The 21003-nt window shown below is 43.2% G+C and overlaps 1 protein-coding gene across 1 annotated transcript in view; it reads right to left on the bottom strand.

The window, feature by feature from the left end:
• The window catches only part of LOC309545584 (electroneutral sodium bicarbonate exchanger 1), a 414564-nt gene that overhangs the window by 126011 nt on the left and 267550 nt on the right, over positions 1–21003 (bottom strand). The gene's annotated exons all lie outside the window — the stretch shown is intronic.

The raw sequence follows: 21003 nt of genomic DNA, 5'->3' as shown, positions 1-21003 counted from the left end.
AAATGAAACAACCAAAAGACATCTTGATTTGTTTGCATACAGCAATGGAATTAGTCCTCACCGCAATATAAGACAATACTGATAGTGTTACCATACTCATACTAAATGTGATTTCTATTTTTCAGCTTTGACCTTCAACGGAAGTTTCCTGGTACTTGATTCCTGCTTTTGTATTTGCATATTGCTCTATTAAAGCAATACTTACAGTATATGTGTAAACTGTTTAATCTGCCATAGAATTTGTAATTCTGTTGAGCTAGCCTTGTTTTACTGGCACCCTGAAATGACAGTAAAGACAGGCTGTGGACCATCCTGCAGACTATACTGAAGTTAGACAATATGGCAAACATAAATGAGGCCATTCTTAAGCCTTGTAAGCACTACTAGAACTGACAGCTCAGGTTGGAGCCACTGTACTAACAATCCAATGTTAGGACAGCAATCTCCCCTGCTGGACTATTGTTTTCTGACAGGGGAGGGCCTGCAGTCAGTGCCCCTCCCTCCAGCCAGAACATTCCAGTCAGCACTCTCAGCCATTGGCTGAGAGCAATGAATAGAAGCCGCTTAGCAGACCTTTTTCGGTCATGACCCTTCCACAAAAGCCGGCTATTTGGACCGGTTGCCGTACACACGTGCCGAATGTCAGCTGGTTTCTATTGAACCAGCAGAAATTATTGGCAGATGCCACCCGACATTAGAGCTGCACGATTCTGGCCAAAATGAGAATCACGATTTTTTAGCTTGGAATAAAGATCACGATTCTCTCACGATTCTCTGTGTAACAAAAAAAATTGGGATAACTTTACTGTTACGTTTTTTTTTTTATTCATTAAAGTTTATTAATTGCGTTTGAAAGACTGCTGCGCAAATAAAGTGTGACATAAAATATTACAACAATCGCCATTTTATTCTGTAGGGTCTCTGCTAAAAAAATATATAAAATGTTTGGGGGTTCTAAGTACTTTTCTAGCAAAAAAAAATGATTTTAACTTGCAAGCAACAAGTGTCAGAGAAAGGTCCAGTCTTTAAGAGGTTAAACTTCCTTTCTCCCTGGCAGAGGGAAGGAAAAGATACAAATGTAATCATTTTGTTTATATTTACTGGGAGACTTAATGCTGATAGGCGTTTGCAGGAGGAAAGATACAATGTAATAATTTTGTTTATAGTTACTGGGAGTTTTCCACAGCTGTTTTCTCTGCTCCCTTAGCTATGCAAAGAATCGAGAATATGTCAGGTTTAGATCGTCAGGGGGGGTGAATCGAGATCGCGATTTTCATACGATTAATCGTGCAGCTCTACCCGACATTAAGCCCGTGTGCACTAGGCTTTATGCTCTCCCTGACTGTGAGCATGTTCAAATGATTAGGTGTCAAACTACTAGGTACCAATTGTTTTAACAGTATGCTTTATTTTGTCCTTTGATAGTTTTCTCATGAGCTCATGAAATTAAGGCTGCCCAACATTATGCAATTTTCTTGTACATTTTTTCTTTTGGATTTACTAAAACCATATAATATGAGGTCAAACCTAAACACTTTCAATCTATATGCAATCAGGCAGGCCCCTGCACAACATAGTTAACCACTTAAGCCCCAGAGATTTTGGCTGCTCAAAGACCAGGCCCTATTTTGCGATTCGGCACTGCGTGACTGTAACGGACAATTGCGCGGTCGTGCGAAGCTGTACCCAAATTAAATTGACGTTCTTTTTTTCCCCACAAACAGAGCTTTCGTTTGGTGGTATTTGATCACCTGTGCAATTTTTACTTTTTGCGCTGTAAACAAAAAAAGAGCGACAATTTTGAAAAAAATAACAGTATTTTTCACATTTTTTATATGAAATTCTCAAAAAAAAAAATGTAAAAATCAAAATTTTTTAACATTTTAGACCAATTTGTTTCCTGCTACATATTTTTTGGTAAAAAAAAAAATCACAATAAGCGTATTTTGAATGATTTGCGCAAAAGTTATTGCGTTTACTAACTACAGGAAAGATTTATGTCATTATAATTGTTTTTTTTAACTAGTAATGGCGGCGATCTGCAATTTTTTTGCAGGACTGCGACATTGCGGCAGACAGATCGGACCCTTGACTGACATTTTTGACACTTTTGGGGGTACCAGTGACATTACTATAGTAATCAATGCTATAGATATGCACTGTTACTGTAAAAATGACACTGGCAGGGAAGGGGTTAACTTTATTGGTGATCAAGGGGTTAAGTGTGTCCTAGGGGCGTGATTCTAACTGTCAGGGGGCGTGGCTTGCTAGATCATCACAGAGACATACGATCCTACATAGCAGGATCGTATAGCCTCAGTGATTATCTAAGGGAGAATGACAGATAGCTGTGTTTACATCAGCCATCTGTCTTTCTCCCTCTCCTGCGGAGAGATCGCGAGTGGCCGGCGGACATCGGAGCCGCCGGTCACATGCGCCGGGATGTCAGGGAACAAGCGGTGGTGGAAGCCTAGAGGCTTGTGGCGTACCGGTACATCACTTTGCCCAGGAGAGGCTGACTGCCGCCGTATATAGTCGTGTGGCAGTCGGCAAGTGGTTAAAGTTAAATCTAAAGGAAATTGAATAAGAAAATTGTATAATATTTAGCCACCTTGAATATCACCTAGGTGTGCAACCGATATTAATTGTCATAAAATGCTAATTTATAGTACATTAACCCCAACAATGAATAATAATAAATTGGTTTTGATATGCAACATAAATGATAACAAAATAAAGAAAAATAATTCACTGTAGATTGTAGTAAATTGAGCTGATGGATGTGTAAAAGCCTTTAGGGCCAATTCACATCTAACCAATCCACTGCTGTATTATCGCACAACACATAGGTGTGAATGCGCCCTTACACCCTGCTTATACCGGTGCATTTTACATGCACTTTGGTGTGGTGTGTTATAAAAAATTTTGCTTGCTGCATCTTTGATGTGCTTTGAAAGGGATGTATGGGTTTCTGGGTTTTTTTTTTTCATTCATACTTACCTAGGTTTATGCAGTATCGGTCCGATGCTGCATCTGTCCCCCGGCGCCTCTTCACTGAGAACCAAGCGAAGGAACACTGCTGATCACTCGGTTCTCACAGCTCCGTGAGCAAAGAGCGGCTGACTGTTAGTCAGCACCTCTCTGCTCTGCCCCCTCCTTGCTCATTGAAGCACTGGGCTGTGGAGGGAGCGGAGTGGCCGACACAGGCTCTCAGCCGCTCGCTGAGAGGCTGAGCCGGGTGTCAGTCCAGGGATCTGGCAGATCCGGAATCCATTGTCATGATTAAGCGGTGCCTGGACCAACTTCTGCGACGTCAGCAGAGAGTGGACTTCAGCCCCCTCTCTGCTGAAAATGGGTTACAGGAGTGCAAAACTAACTGCACTTCCAGGATCCATAGAAGTACAGCCAAAAAAGCTTTGGCTGTACTTCTCCTTTAATCAAAACACATGTTAATACCTAAAATGCACTACAAAGATGTGATTCCACTAGGCCTTGGGAGGCAGAAACGCATAAGGGGACTACACTTTTGATGTTTTACGCTGTTTGCAATAAAAGCTTTCCATACAGACCCGGGGTGCAGTGCCAGCCTGCATACAGGACAGATGTAAACCCAGTAAATTTAAAACAATAGGTAATAGTAGAAAATCAAGATCTGTAACTGCCTCTATATGTGGATTATTGATTATCTTGACATGGGTATTTTACTGAAGGTATGTATTTTTTCATCATATGTTCAGTTTAAATGGTCCATGTTTGTGACAGGTCTAATTTAAACAAAAAACGATAATTATATCCTATTACTACTACTGGAAACAAATCAGTATTTTTCTTAATGCTTCCATATTGAATGTATACATTGCCTGCCATCACTGTGCTTACCGCTTGGTAAACAATAATAAAAAAAAGTAGAATTTTTTCAGATTAACAGCTAGTGGTGGCTGACCTACTAAAGGGGTAGAAGTTGTTCACCTATCAAAACATATGAGAGTAAATATGGTGAACTTGTGTTTACTTTAACCGCTTGCCTACAAAAGCAATTTTGATATTTTACATGTTAAAAATCAGCATTTTTTTGGCTAGAAAATTACTTAGAATCTCCAAACATTATATATTTTCTGAAAGCAGAGGCCCTGGAGAATAAAATGTTGGTTATTGCAATTTCTTTTGTTTGCACTATATTTGCGCAGCTGTTAAACACAAATTTTCTGGAAAAATTACACTTAAAGGGATTCTAAAGGCGAGAGGATTTTATCTTAATGCATTCTATGTATTAAGATAAAAAACCTTCTGTATGCAGCAGCCCCCCTCACACTAACCTTATCCCATCTTTATCAAGCAATGTGGCAGGAGTTTCTCAGCTACTCGGGACTTCCCTCCTCATTGGCTAAGACAGCAGCACGGCGCAATTGCCTCCCGCTGCTTTCAATCAAAATCATTCAGCCAATCAGGAGAGAGAGGGGACGGGCCCGGATCACAGGTCTGTGTCTGAATGGACAAGGGGAGCTGTGACTCAGATCGGGTGCCCCCACACCCACTTAGTGCAAAACCAACTGCATAGAGCATGTAAGTATACCATGTTTGTTATTTTTATTTTATTTTTTTTAAATGAGACTTTACAATTACCTTAAAGCAATTTTAGTGCACACAAACACAATATAATACCCATTTTTTCATAAAATATATAAAAGATGATTTTGCATCATATAAATATATCCCACAGATGATAGGATTAATTGTGCATGCTTGTGAAATGGCAACTATGGTACCTAAAATTGTCTATAGGAAGAGCTTTAAAAGTATTTAAGGGTTTCCAATTTGGAGTTAAACGTGAGCTCTGGTACTAGAATTATTGATCTAACGCTAATGTTCATGGCAATACCCACATGTGTGGTGCAATCAAGGTTTACCTATGCGTATGGGATCTATGTGCGCATCTGCTTTTGCGCACGAGCCGAGGGTGCTTTCCTTTTTTGTTTTATATATAAATATATTACCATACTTTTTATTAAATCTTTTTAGTGAGTTTCAAATATTATGATAAACCGAGCACCCACGCAGGAGCTACGGCATAGATATCAACATACACAGACAGTAGACCATAATAAACAAGGCAAGTTACACAGGCCTCAGAGCAGCGCAAAAGTACCACTTTTCTAATACCCATGCAGAGTGCAAAATCTGGTGCAACCCTGCACAGAAACTAATTAGCTTCCAAGTTGTATTGTCAAAGTTAAATTGAACAAGCTGAAGTTAGAAGCTGATTGGCTACCGGACAGAGCTGCGCCAGATTTTGCACTCTTCAGTTTTAGTAAATCAGCCCATGTGTTCTTAGTGGCAAAACTCTTAACTAATCTTATATAAAAACTGTCTTCTATCTTTCTTAAGAACACGTGCAAAAACGGATAAAAATAATTATTTCACTGTTAATTAAGTACACAGTGTATTAGTAAAATAAATAATAACCAAAAGAAAGTTCCAGAAACGGAATATTGGTCTGTGAATTCATATGATTAAGCCATTTAATGACATTACACACAACTACTGCAGCTACTCCATGCTAATTGTGCCCTGTGTCTGACTGGCACTGCGAAAGAGCTTGTTATAAACGGCAGAGCTGAGCCCTCCAGGGTTTTTCTGGGAACTCTTGCATTTACTCGGCTAATTGCAGCAAGCAAATGATTTGCTTTATCCGATTTTGAACCATTTGAAAATTGTCCCTTCAGATGAGTGTGACAGCACATTTTAAACAATGTAATAATAAATCATTGTCATCAAGCTTCGATGTTTGCCAGTTAATAAATGGATTTTTGTAAAATCTTACCGTAAAATCCTTTCAGTACCTGGGTCTCAATAGCCAGGCCATTAAAACCAGCGACTGTAAAGCACGATGGAAGATCGGTCCTTGAGACCGCAGATCCTCCCTGAGAGGAAGTCTTCAAGGAGCGTCCGCGACTAGCCTGTCCAAGTCGGCGTACCCGGCTTGACGAGGCCAGCTCGGAATTTCCAGGATGACTGGAGTTCCCTCCACCTCTATCCTGCGGAGAAATCTCAGCAGCAATTTGAGAGGGGGGGAAGACATATAGTAGCTGATACTGCCTTTACAGGCCGTTCAGCGCGTCTGCTGCGTCCGCTAGAGGATCGCGGGTGCGAGCCCTGTTGAGCCAACCTACCAACAGATCCATATCCGGGGTGCCCCAATGAAGGGACAGCTGGTGAAATACCTCTGGATGGAGAGACTATTCCTCTTGATCCAGAATCTGACGGCTGAAATAATCTGCCTGTCCACCCCCGTGATAAATATCACGGAGAGAACTGGAACAACTGTTCCCCCAATAAGAATGTTGGCCATTTCTATGGCCGCCAGGGCACTCTTGGTGCCCCTTGGTGATTGACCTAAGTCATGACCGTGGCATAGTCCGATTGGATCCGAACCGGGCTGCCCTGGAGCTGCTTGGTCCAGTAAATCAGACAAAGTCTGATCGCTCTCAGTTCCAACACATCTATCGGTAACCTGGAATTTATCAGAAGAAATGACTTCCCCTGGCTGAGCATCGGAGACCGAAGCCACCAGACCAGAGCCTCCCTGGTCCGCTCACTCAATCGGATCCGATTGTCCAGGGAATCGGGATTCCGATTCCATATGAGAAGAATTTCCTCGCCTCTAAGCAGGCGACCATCAATCCCAGCCAGTTGACGGACAGCAACATCCAAATCATTGACTGAATCTTCTGGAGTTTCTCCGCATGGAGAAACACTCTTGCCAAGGATGTATCCAAAATTAGGCCCAGATAGTTCAGTCTCCTGGTGGGAACTAGGGATGATCTTTGGGAAAAGCAACGAAAACGCTGATGTCCTGCGAAGATGGGGATATAAGGATAGGCATCCTAAATGTCTATGGACGCCAGGAAATCCCCCTGATGCAGGGAGGCCACCACTGTATGGATGGACTCCATCTCTTCCAAGACCAGAATTGGACGCACCTAGCCCTTTTTCCTGGGCATTGTGAACAAGTTCGACTAGAACTCCTCCAAGGAATGGTAACTACCACTGCTTGTTGTATCAAGCTGTCCCCCGCAAAGCTTTTAAGCGACCCAGGGATGTCGACTATTGGAAGGGAAGAATCGCACCGGTGGAAGTGATCGAAACTCGATCTTGTATCCCGACCATATGACCTTGCGAACCCCTTTATCCGGGATTCTGGAAAGCCCTGGATCCGGAAACCAGTGAAGACGTCCCCCCACCCTAGAGATGGGTGGGGCCCATTCTGTCAATCCAACGGGATAACAGTGGCTTCATTTAGTCTGGAAACCGGTGAGTCCACTATTGGTGGTACCGTCCATCTTTGTAATGAGGGATTCCTCAAAATGATAGCGCCTAGCAATGCGTTTGGAAATAGCAGGGCTCATTTACAGACGACCCTATTTGGGCAAGGGAAACCCTTCACCATTTTGGTAGGCTTGCCCAAAAAAGGAATATGAGTCTCAGCTACCTCTGCCGGTGTAACCTCAAGATTTAAGGTTTCCCGGACAGACACAACTAGTGCTTCCACCAACGCTTCTTGTGCTATGGCGGAGGCAGAAGCGTCCTCCTTACTGTCTGAGGAGACCGTACCTGAGACAACAACCCCAGAAAAGGGACTGCAATGACCAGCTCAGAATCCGTATCTGAGGTATCAGATGACATAGGGGTAGGCGGGGGTCGCTCTTCTTGACCCCCGTCCCTGACAGGCTACCTCCACCCGGGATACCAAAGACTCCAAAACTGCTGATAATGCATCATCACAAGTGGGGTACTGGAGGGTCCTGCGGCCACCCTGAGGGGATCAGGTGGGGATACATGTGTGGCAGGGTTCATGTAACAAGACACTTGCCAGCAAACACAAAAAAATTAATTGCAAGAAAAAAACATCTTTTTTTTTTTTTTTTAACTTAGTCCCCCAGCGCAGTAGCGCCCCTCAGTCTACCTGCTTGGACCCCTCAGAAAGAGAGAGAGAGAGAGACCCCAAGGCTCACCTGATGCACAGAAGTTTCTTATCAACCTGCTTCCAGCACTGTCTGTTACAGACAGGAAGTCTTTGGCTTGCTTTCCCTGGGCCAAGGAGGTGGCTCCGCCCCTTTACACGCCTTCCGGCGCCTCCCAATTACTCCACAAGGTGTTTGGTCACCTCAAACATGGCCGCCCCCATGCTGGAGACACGAGGCTATGCCAATATGGCGGCCTCGTGCGATCTGCAGGAAAATGGCGGCGGCCTGTGTAGGATAGCGGCGGCTTGCAAGTTAGCAGCGGCCTGCGGGATGAGTGCATTCGGCCTGTGCGGCCTGCGGAAGTGCCTCGGCCTGCGGGAGGTGTCCTCGGCCTGCGGGAGGCTGTGCGGCCTGTGGAAGTGACCAACTTTCTGGAGGGATGGCGATCTGTGGCTGCAGTAACTCAGGCATAGGCATCGGCCTGTGTACACACTAGACAGGTAGGATACCTCTATACCTCAATAGTAATGCCTTTTAGTAGTCTGCCACTGACTTCAGTCACCCTTACAGTCATATAGTGACTTTAGATAGTCAGTTCCCAAACCAAGCCTCCTGGTTTCTATTCACAAAAATCACACTCAAATTGGGGGATCTGTGACCTGTTATAGGATAGAGGGGAGACCCAGAAACTGAATGTCCGACCATCCCAGAGAGGGGCCCGCGTCCACCAACAAACCCGACAGGGGGAGAGGGGGAACATTCTACTCACCATACCGGAACCAGGCGGGCGCCAACTCCTGACAGAACCCCTCTCCACCGGGGTGGGGGGGCTGTCGACCAATACGGACGCCGTGACTCTGTTGGTCATTGGCATCCAGGCGAGACATTTAACTCGCAGGGTCAGTCCCCGTCCAGTGGGACTTTGTCGCGGCTGACCCAGCGCGGAGCTATGGCCTGCACGCGCTCGTAGGCTGAACTGGGGTGACCGCTGGATCTCAACATCCAGCCCGTCGCCCAGTTTCAGCGTACTTGCTTGAAGATCTCACAGGAACACTGGAGAAAAAAAGTTGTCTAAAAAAAGTATTTCTAAAAAAATCCTGCCAGGACCGAAGATCCTAGCAAGGAATCTAGGTCCTTAGTCCTAACTAGACAGAAAAAAACTGATTTGCTGTAGCAGGAAGTGAGAGGATATACCCTCTGGGACTGCCCCTAGGGTGTGGCCAGAACGTTTTCTTTCCTGTCTAGTCCTACTCCTGTAGAGGGCAGTATAACCCGAGTTGATATTAATCAAGGAGGACTACGTCTGTCAATGAGCGACAGAGAAAATACAATTAAAAGTGTAGTCTCTAATCTCTTTTCTATCCCTAATCCTTTCCATCTTTTTAAATTGTTCCTCCTTTGCATCAAAGATGATAAACACCTGTCACATCTCCACGAACCTTTATGAGAGCGTCAATGGTATCTGAAGTCAATGAGCCCATGTATGTGCTACAACGCACAGTGTAGGTCTAGCATCATAACAACTGAATGCATATTTGCCTGAACACACTAACTTATGTGGGCACACTGTACAGACATTGGCACGCACACCCAATTCTTGCCTTGGTGAGGATTGCAAAAGTAGGAGTGGATACTGTTAAAAATCAGTACTCATTTCCCCCCACCCTCCAAAAAAACTTTAACCATGTGTTGCCCAAGCCAATTCTGACACTTCTCTCATACATGTAAAAATCTTAATTTTTTTTTTCTACTAGAGAACCCCCACTCTGAAGTCAATGGTCTTATTTATATGTACTATGGCCAGCCTTTTGCAGCATTTCATAATTATTGGGGTTAGTTCTATTGTGCGATAGTCCTTCAGGCATAACACTGTTTTTCTTTCTGGAACAGGAACAATTGAAGTGGTTTTAGAACATGTAGGGACAGTTCCCTGAAGTTAATAAATATGTCAGTCAACATTTTTGAAAGCTGGTATGCCCAGGAAAGGTGGTGGTAAATGAGAAGGCCTATAGGTGCTAGTGTTCTTTAATAGGTGACTGGAGTGGAGACAATGAGGAGATTGTGTGTGGAGTTTGTTTATAGGAGTACTAGTTGAACAAGTATGGTGGATTTGTAAGGTGGAGCTAGGTTGAGAAAGGTTTGTAGGTATGAGTTTTCTACATAACTGCCGGCCAGTGAAGAGACAGAGAGCACTAGCATTTTAAGACTAAGAAAAGCTGATAATTCAAGATTACTTGTGGTGGAGCTAGTCTGTTCACTGGAAGGCCAAAGAGGCTGGTGTTACAACAGTTAAGCCTGGGTATGATATAGCCAAGTACTATCAATGTAACTATATCATCAGAGGGGATGGGCTGGATGTGGAAAATTTATGTTACTATGGAGTCGATAAAACTAGTTTGTGTGAGTGTATTAAAGTGAAGTTTAAAGAGAACATAGTCAATATTGCCCCTATGTTAAAAAAAGTTATTGGGGCTGGAGGTTAAAAAGGAATTACTGGTAGATTTAAGTAGTGAGAATAAGACTGGCTATGTTTTATGAAAATCAGACGATAATGCTGCAACTCAACATACTGCGAATAATTTGATAACCCCCTATACGTTGTGCAGCGTTTAGGGAGGTACTGTGTTAATATTATTTTAAATATAAATTCTAAACAGGTTATACGGTTCAGTGCATTTACAGCCATATCAGATTTTCTGAGATCAACAAAGGAATTGGTTTTTCACCGTTTTTTAAGGCATCTGCAGCCAACAGCAACGAAACACTAAAAAAACACATTGCATGTTTAAAAGAAAACCTATGCTAAGTTAGGTTTAAACTGCTAAAATCTCCTACTCAGAATGCCGATTGCTTGGCTGCTGTGTTGGTTTTTTGAATTTTCCAGGTCACTGACTCAGAAGAGATCAATTTTCACTCCGACTTTATTAACTGCATGCTTGTTACAGATCAGTGAATTAAGCAAGACAAATTTCAGTTATGATGATAAAGCATTCACCCTTCTGTTGAGATTTGCTTGTTGGGAATGGTAGACCCTTTGGCCAAAGGTGATCCACACTCTCCTAAAGCCTTGTACACACGGTAAGATTATCGAACGATCCGTCGTCCGTTATTTGTGGCATGCTAGTCTGATGTGGAAAGTGAAGAGGTTATTTTCATACGAAATTTTCCCGTACGACAGAATTCTACTTCAGAAGTGATGTCATGTGTTGGATTGCTTTCTATGTGTTCTTTCATCTCTGAGCATGCCTAGTGTTGCTCATAAGATTTTTCCCAGTCGAAATCTGTACTAATGAGACGAAAATCGGAGTGTGTTGACGGAGGACAAAAATTTTAATGCCTGCACATCAGGATTTTGTTAGCCGAAAAGTCGGAGTCGGCTGTCGAAAGCACCATACTAACAATCCGAAAATCGGCAGATCGGTCGTCGGACGAAATTTCCCTTCCGAATTTCTTATCGTGTGTACGGGCCTTAACTCTATTGTTTACTATGCCAGGAAACTCATTATTCTTTCATGGAAAAAATCCACTGCCCCGACTATGACAGCCTAGAAGGCATTAATAAATAAAGCCTTGCCCCTTTATGAGGCCACATATGTCAGTAGAGGGGTTCCAGCAAAATCTAATAAAGAAGGGTGAGCCTGGGTAAACGATATGTCTACTGTATCAGAGTGAGAGTTATATCTCTTTGAGTAGGTAAATAAACTATCTAGAGGTAACACAATGACCCATACACAGGGGCTGAACAGCTGACCGACTCCCGATCAGCGCCAATGGCGGAGAGCACTGATCCGAGTGTTTTGGCGGGGAGGCCGTCCCCTGTCAGAACACAACAGCTCAGCGGGAGTGATCACTATACTAACTTCGCATACCCGCTGGGTTAAAGGAAAAAGAAAACTCATAGTGTGTACCAGGCTTTATGCACTGTACATGTTCCTCCTGCAATCTTGTGGGAATAGGCATTTGATTATAATCTGTACAAGATATGTACAGTGCTTTGCGAAAGTATTCGGCCCCCTTGAACTTTGCGACCTTTTGCCACATTTCAGGCTTCAAACATAAAGATATAAAACTGTAATTTTTTGTGAAGAATCAACAACAAGTGGGACACAATCATGAAGTGGAACAAAATTTATTGGATATTTCAAACTTTTTTAACAAATAAAAAACTGAAAAATTGGGCATGCAAAATTATTCAGCCCCCTTAAGTTAATACTTTGTAGCGCCTCCTTTTGCTGCGATTACAGCTGTAAGTCGCTTGGGGTATGTCTCTATCAATTTTGCACATCGAGAGACTGAAATTTTTGCCCATTCCTCCTTGCAAAACAGCTCAAGATCAGTGAGGTTGGATGGAGAGCATTTGTGAACAGCAGTTTTCAGTTCTTTCCACAGATTCTCGATTGGATTCAGGTCTGGACTTTGACTTGGCCATTCTAACACCTGGATATGTGTATTTGTGAACCATTCCATTGTAGATTTTGCTTTAGGTTTTGGATCATTGTCTTGTTGGAAGACAAATCTCCGTCCCAGTCTCAGGTCTTTTGCAGACTCCATCGGGTTTTCTTCCAGAATGGTCCTGTATTTGGCTCCATCCATCTTCCCATCAATTTTAACCATCTTCCCCGTCCTTGCTGAAGAAAAGCAGGCCCAAACCATGATGCTGCCACCACCATGTTTGACAGTGGGGATGGTGTGTTCAGGGTGATGAGCTGTGTTGCTTTTACGCCAAACATAAAATTTTGCATTGTTGCCAAAAAGTTTGATTTTGGTTTCATCTGACCAGAGCACCTTCTTCCACATGTTTGGTGTGTCTCCCAGGTGGCTTGTGGCAAACTTTAAACGACACTTTTTATGGATATCTTTAAGAAATGGCTTTCTTCTTACCACTCTTCCATAAAGGCCAGATTTGTGCAGTATACGACTGATTGTTGTCCTATGGACAGAGTCTCCTACCTCAACTGTAGATCTCTGCAGTTCATCCAGAGTGATCATGGGCCTCTTGGCTGCATCTCTGATCAGTCTTCTCCTTGTATGAGCTGAAAGTTTAGAGGGACGGCCAGGTCTTTGTAGATTTGCAGTGGTCTGATACTCCTTCCATTTCAATATTACCACTTTCACAGTGCTCCTTGGGATGTTTAAAGCTTGGGAAATCTTTTTGTATCCAAATCCGGCTTTAAACTTCTCCACAACAGTATCTCGGACCTGCCTGGTGTGTTCCTTGTTCTTCATGATGCTCTCTGCGCCTTAAACTGACCTATCACAGTGCAGGTGCATTTATACGGAGACTTGATTACACACAGGTGGATTCTATTTATCATCATTAGTCATTTAGGTCAACATTGGATCATTCAGAGATCCTCACTGAACTTCTGGAGAGAGTTTGCTGCACTGAAAGTAAAGGGGCTGAATAATTTTGCACGCCTCATTTTTCAGTTTCTTATTTGTTAACAAAGTTTGAAATATCCAATAAATTTCGTTTCACTTCATGATTGTGTCCCACTTGTTGTTGATTAAAAAAATAACAGTTTTATATCTTTATGTTTGAAGCCTGAAATGTGGCAAAAGGTTGCAAAGTTCAAGGGGGCCGAATACTTTCGCAAGGCACTGTATGTACATTGTTTTTTTTTCTCTGTGTCATAGTCAGGTGCGCAATAACTGCTATCGTAAAGTTCCTTTTTTGTGGAATTTGATGCTTATTCTTGTATTGCCCTTTATTCCCATCAGGGCTATGCTGACCACTTGCATTGTAGTCATGTTTGGTAATACTTTAAGGCCTCGTGCACATTGGGCGTTTTTACAGCTGCTGTTTTTGGTGTCAGATGTTTTTTTTCTGCAGCCAGTAAACTCCCCAGCGCGTTATCCCATGTGTCCATGCACACATAGGCTGTTATCAGCAGCTTTTGGCAGGGGCATTTTCTGGATGGAAAAACCAACCAAGAAGTAGTGGGTTTTAACTAATTCTGGATCGGAAGATTTTCCCCCTTAATGACCAGGCCATATTTTGTGATTCGGCACTGCGTTATTTTAACGGACAATTGCGCGGTCGTGCGACGAAGTACCCAAAAAAAAATTATGTTCTTTTTTCCCCACAAATAGAGCTTTCTTTTGGTGGTATTTGGTCACCTGCGATCTAAACAAAAATAAAGCGACAATTCTAAAAAAAAAAAAAAAAAATATTTTTTCACTTTCTGCTAAATAACATTCTCAAAAAAAAATTTTTTTTTTACATTTTAGACCAATTTGTTTTCTGCTAAATATTTTTGGTATAAAAAAAAAAATCACAATAAGCGTATTTTGATTGGTTTGCGCAAATGTTATCGCGTCTACTAACTATGGGAAAGATTTATGTAATTTTTATTGTATTTTTTTTTTTTTTTGCTAGTAATGGCGGCGATCTGCGATTTTTAATGGGACTGTGACATTGCGGCAGACAGATCGGACCCCCAACTGACATTTTTGACACTTTTAGGGGTACCAGTGACATTACTACAATAACCAGTGCTAAAAATATGCACTGTTACTGTAATAATGACACTGGCAGGGAAGGGGTTAACACTGTGGGTGATCAAGGGGTTAAATGTGAGCCTAGGGGAGTGATTCTAACTGTGGGGGGGACGTGGCTTGTGAAATGATAATAGAGACCTGTGATCCTATATAGCATATTCCAGGGAGAAGAACGGTCAGCTGTGTTTACAACAGCTGACCGTTGTTCTCTCCCAGCGGGGAGCGATCGTGGGTGTCAGGTGGCAATCGGAGCCGCCTGCCCCATGCATCGGAGTCCTCGCTGCCGAGTGAGGGCGGGAGGCCCCCCTAGCGTCAGGCCTGCGGCCGACGTAGGTCTAGGTTAGTTTGCGCAGGAGGGCCGCACTGTCGCAGTAAATAGGCGGCGGGCGGTTGGGAAGCTGTGTAAAGGAGTTTTCAGCTGTAAAAATGCTCTAACTCTGATACAAGCTGTAAAACGCATCTATTCGGCATTTATCAGCGTTTTTCAGCCATAAGCTTTTATGGGAGTGTAGTCTTGCTAAAAAACGCTACAGTTAAAAGAACGCCAAAAACACTACAGCAAAAACATTGAAAAACTCACTCTACATCTACAGCTTTCTACAGCTAATGCTACTGGCTTTTTTATAATGTCCAGTGTGCATTAGGCCTAAAAAAAAAAAAAAAAAAAAAAAAAAAAGGTAGACAGAGACTTCCTAAAGATCAGCACATGCTGCAATTCCTTCCTTTTTTTTTTGTTCCTGGCAGAACATTTTTTTTTTCAACTGGGGCTGGCACACACAAATTTAAAAAATGAGTGAGATAGCTGCTGGTGCCTAATGCGCACTGGAATAATGCAAATGATTCCAGAACAGATATATTTAAAATGGAATTATACTAAAAAAAAAAAAGCGAAGCTCTGCTATATAATAGGGAACATCTAGAAACGTTTTTTTGTGGCTAAGCGGTGCCTAGACAAATCTACATTTTGCTGTGAGTTTCTCCTGTGAAGTAGCATTGCAATTTTGTGGAGTGAGATGTGGTGATGTCACTACTGTGCTGCTCACCGTTTTACCGATGGCCTGCTGGGAGGGGAAACTGTCCTGCTTCTACCGAGATGACATTGCACAGAAAAGGCAGTGTACAATGACTTGAAAAAGTATTTATACCCCTTGAACTTTTCCACATTTTGTAATGTTACAACCAAAAATGTAAATGTTTTGCCTTCGTGATGCTGTTTGTTCACTAAGGCTTTCTAACAAACCTCTGAAGGCTTCACAGAACAGTTGCATTTATACTGATATTAAGTTACACACAGGTGGACTCTATTTACTAACTAGGTGACTTCTGAAGGTGTTGGCTCCACTAGAATTTAGTTAGGGGTATCAGAGTAAAGGGGGCTGAATACAAATGCACGCCACACTTTGCAGATATTTATTTGTAAACATTTTGAAAGCCATTTATTAATTTTCGTCCACTTCACAATTATGCGCCACTTTGTGTTGGTCTATAACATACAATCCCAATAAAATACATTTATGTTGTTGGTTGTAACATGACAAAATGTGAAAATTTTTAAAGGGGTATGAATACTTTTTCAAGGACTGAGACAAAAAACAAGGAGCAGGAAAAACTGCCCAGCAGCGCTTTACCTGGGAGGTATAGTTGTAAAGCCCACTGCAAAGCAAGTATTGTATAAAATGTAGAAATGTTAAAATAGGCCCCACAACGTCTCCTCAATCCCTGTCAACTGCCCTCTGAAGAAGTTGTGTAAATGTGCCAAGTGTGATGGCGACTAACTCATTGGTGGGAATGAAAGGGTCTCAAGGAAATGCACGTGTAACAAGTCATAAGGGTTATTGCAAAAGTTGCAAAGTTAAAACGGAGTTACAAAATATAAAAACAATGAGGCGGGTAGCCCAAAGGACTATACACATTGCCACTGATTACTAGCTAGAAGGTGCAGCTTGAAACAGTCACGGGTGATTGCTCGGACACTGTGTAAACAAAAAGAAAAGGACACGCGCACAACCTCCAGAGTGTGGTAAACAAGGTGAACAATATTTATTAATAATTAAAAACACACTCACAAATGGGGAGCTTGTGCAATGTATTGAAAGTCAAAGCTGCTACCTCTGGAGCCCGGAGCCGCTGTGGAATTCCTCTGCTTAGGCCGTAAGCAGGGGAAAAAGAGCACAGGCCGGAGGGAGCCGTTGCTGCAGGGATACAACCCGACTAGGGACAGAAGCTGGAGTCCGGATGGAGAGGATGCCTGACACCGCTGGGAGTGCACTGGGAGATAGGGACACATTTCAAAGCATGTCAATTCTTCTAGTCTCCCTGCAGCAGCGGCTCCCTCCTACCTGTGCTCTTCTCTCCCTGCTCACGGCCGAAGCATGGTCATTCCACAGCGGCTCCGGGCTCCAGAGGCAGCAGCTTTGACTTTCACTGCTTTGCTACTTTGTGAGTGTGTTTTTAATTATTAATAAAAGTGTTCACCTTGTTAGCTACACTATGGAGGTTGTGCTTGTCCTTTCCCTTTTATTTTCATACTTTTTTTAAGGCGCTGTATGTCATGGAGAAAAGATCACACACAAAGAGCCCATAACTTTAAATAGTCCTTTGCCCAGCTTGCCGTTTTCCTGTTTCAGCTAATATGTCACAAGGAAATCCCCTTAGCATGAGTATAATGCTGACAGTGTTTGCTGATTTGATAATATATTTCATTGTAAGGAGGAGAACAAGCAACTTCTTGTGGCTGAAGTCTCAAAACATATACTATGTGTGTTAGTCAATATCAGAACAGGAAGAGTTGTGAAAAGCAATATAAGCAATAAATTCAAATAATTACTATATTACTAACCCCATTCACCTTTTAAAAGTTCACCTTTAACCACCTCCCACCCGGGCCATTGTACATATACGGCCGGGTGGGAGTCTCGTCCTTCTGATCGGACGTTCCGGAACGTCCTTCAGAAGGAGAGAGATCGCGCCGCTGCGGGCACGGGCAGCGGCGCGATCTCGATGTGCCTGTGTCCCTGGGACACAGAGCAACAAGACTCGACAGGAGGGCCCTGTGATTGGCCCTCCTGATCACATGACGGCTGTGTCCAATCACAGCCGTCATGTAATGTCAATACAGCCGTTGTAACGGCTTCGATCTCTTCTCCTCCTGACAGATCCTGTCAGTGAGGAGAAGAGGAGAGGATCGATTTTGCAGCCGGGGTGATCAGTGAGTATTTCTAATTACTCACTGATCACAGGGGGGGGTCTGTGCTGGTAATCAGATGATTTATTACCAGTGCAGCCCTGGGGGGGAGGGGGTGCCACTAGAGCAACCAGGGATGCCCACCCATGACCACCAGGGATGCCCACCATGGCCACCAGGGATGGCAAACAGGGCTCAGAGAGCCTGCCAGTGGTGCCCCCCTATCAGTGCTGCCCACCAATGCCATCAGTGCTGCCCACCAGTGCCCCGTTATTGCCATCTATCAGTGCCGCCCACCAGTGCCCATTATTGCCCACCAGTGCTGCCTATCAGTGCCCATCAGTGCCCATCAGTGCCGATCAGTGCCACCTATCAGTGCCCATCAGTGCCGCCTATCAGTGCCCATCAGTGCCGCCGATCAGTCCCCATCAGTGCTGCCTATCAGTGCCCATCCACGCTGCCTATCAGTGCCCATCCGCGCTGCCTATCAGTGCCCATCCGCGCTGCCTATCAGTGCCCATCAGCGCTGCCTATCAGTGCCCACCAATGCTGCATATCAGTGCTATCTATCAGTGCCACATATCAGTGCCCATCAGTGCTGCATATCAGTGCTACCTATCAGTGCTGCATATCAGTGCCACCCCATCAGTGTCTCCTCATCAGTGCCTGTCAGTGCGGCGTCATCAGTGCTCATCAGTGCAGGAAAAAACGTATCTATTTACAAAATTTTATAACCTAAACAAAAAAACTTTTTTTTTTCCCAAACTTTTCAGTCTTTTTTTATTTGTGCACCAAAAAAGAAAAAACCTGGTGGTGATCAAATACCACCAAAAGAAAACTATTTGTGGGGAAAAAATGACATAAATTTGGTTTAGGTACAGTGTTGCATGACCGCGCAATTGTCATTCAAAATGCAACAGCGCTAAAAGCTGAAAATTGGTCTTGGAAGTAAGGGGGTTTAAGTGCCCAGTATTGAGGTGGTTAAAAAAAAAATAAAAATAAAAGAACATTGCATATAAAAATAAAAAATGTGCATTTATAATTTTTAGGAGCCTGCAAAGCATTGCACCGGCTATCAGCAGATCGCTGGTGCAATGCAGGGCTCCTGCAGACTGTCAGTATAAGCTGTCTTCTTGTACATTTTACAGGTAGGCAGTTTCACACTGGCAGGGTGAATCATTGAGGACTACAAGCCGACAGCCACAAAGGATGTCATTACTTGTTGATTCATTCACAGGACTTCAGCCTTTTTCAAAAAGTGACAGCTGGTGCAGGAAACTTCTCCCCATACAGCTGTCACACAGAGGGCTCAGACTGCCGAGGAGCTGCAGGGCTGCAGGAGCGGGAAAAAATGGATGAAACATGTAACATGTTCCCCAAGGTGAACTTATCCTTTAAATCTGTTTCCAGAAAGGAAAAAATACTATACTAAACAAAGGCAATAATACAATTTGCTTCATTTTTTTTCATATATGTTCAGAATAAGCACAACGTTGACCCTTTTTCTAAACCTGTTGTGTTTATATGAAAGAAGATTACAGACTGACTGCTCCAATTTTCCACTTGAAACTCATTTTCATGAATCATTGGGGGCAATGCTTGTCTTAAGATTCAGCTACACATATCAATACACAAGTGAGCCTTCAAAGAAGACGCTGGATCACATTAAAGGATTTGAATAATCTCCCCAAGGCCCCTATTAATGCCTCTGCGCTTAGGAACAAGCTATCAGTTGTTTTGCTTTGATAAATGAGTGTATCTATGCTTTGCAAAAAAAAGAATCAGCTAGGCGTCCTCTTATTTCCAGAGACAGCTAAAAAGCCACACTGGCATTGATGCCTGAGATACAGTATCTGTACTCAACAACTACAAAACTTTACTGTTATGTTATATATCTCCTACAATCAGGTCTACTACCTTTTGTGCACCTTCATTGCCTTCAGCTCCTGCCTATGTTTTCTCTGTTAGTTTTAAATAGGGTAAAGAAAGGTAAGGGGTTTTTAAACTGTCCATAAATGTCAGGGAAGGGCAAGTGCTGCCTGTAATAAAAAGGCTGTGGGCTGGCACAGTACTGTGTATGTGCAGTTCTGAAGCTGGAAAAATTATGTTTGGCCTCGGGGCAGGCACGGTGACATTATGAGTCATCACTGAGTGCAGCTTCAACTAAACTGCACAAGCTGTCCTGACCTTTATTCTAGATGAGACTACCAACAGCCCAGCTCCAGGCCAGTGCCTCACATACAGCAATAATGACAGCCAGGTAGGACTACTATATTATATATACAGAAAGCAGCAGCTAGGCACCTGTTGGCCATTATATAATAAATACACCACAGCTGGGCACCTTGTGATGGTATTCACCATCACTGGAGGTGAGGAGCAGATACCTAATGGTTTGAATTGCTTCAGATGGGGGCTGTAATATTTGTGCGTAATATCTTCATATGGAAATATGAAGATATAATCCTATTTTACACTGGGAGACTTAGACTGTTATAGACAATTGCCATGAAGTCTGACTCCTAGATAATGTGTGCATTCCATGTCCCTGCATGCTAGACAGGCTTCCCTATTGTTTGTGTATTGAAATGGAATGTGTATTGTGTTAAAGTTTACCTGTCTCATTGTTAAATGTTAATGGCCTCTCTTGTTCTGTCTGCCTTAAGATAAACGTATTATGAAATGTATATGTGTACACTGTATGGGAGTGTAAAACTCTGTTTTCATTGGATTGTTAATATCAGGGCCTGTTCTCAACAAGGTCCACCTGGGCGGTAACCTTGTGAGGGACAACTGTATAAAAATCTGTTTCTTGTTCAATAAAGAGTTATACTTCACCCTCAATCTAGAGTCCTGTCTCTCATTGGCGGAATCGGCTACAAGGGATTACTATGTCCTCCACACTCCCTTGGATAATCACTAAGCTCTTGTAAGAGCTTGTTCTGCTGCACTCTCTGGGGAAAGAGAGGTTCACCCACGGGAACCTGGAGCCTTGTCGTAGGTCCAGGGTGGGTAGGAGACGGTGAGACCCTAACCTAGCTGCGGCGGTTTGTGGGGTCTGAAGTGGTTATGGTGTCTGGTGGAGTGCTTGGAGCCCTCAGGAAGCACTAGGAGCATCCGTCAACGGAGGTACCCGGTCGGGGTGCCGAGTGATCCGCTACACACCTGTTTATAAATTGGTCATAAGATATTATATAAAGCACAGCTGGACATCTGTTATATGCTAGCCACAATACATTGAGGGGGGGGGGGCAGGTCACTGATGTAAGAGGGGCGTGAATACACTAATGTAAGGGGGGACACTGATATAAAGGTTACCTCTTCCTTAGTGTATTCACTCTGTGGAAGGTAGCC

Source organism: Pelophylax lessonae (genome assembly GCF_965119305.1).
Source record: "Pelophylax lessonae genome assembly, chromosome: 2".
NCBI classification, from domain to species: domain Eukaryota; kingdom Metazoa; phylum Chordata; class Amphibia; order Anura; family Ranidae; genus Pelophylax; species Pelophylax lessonae.
This window is presented reverse-complemented; position numbering and strand designations above follow the sequence as displayed.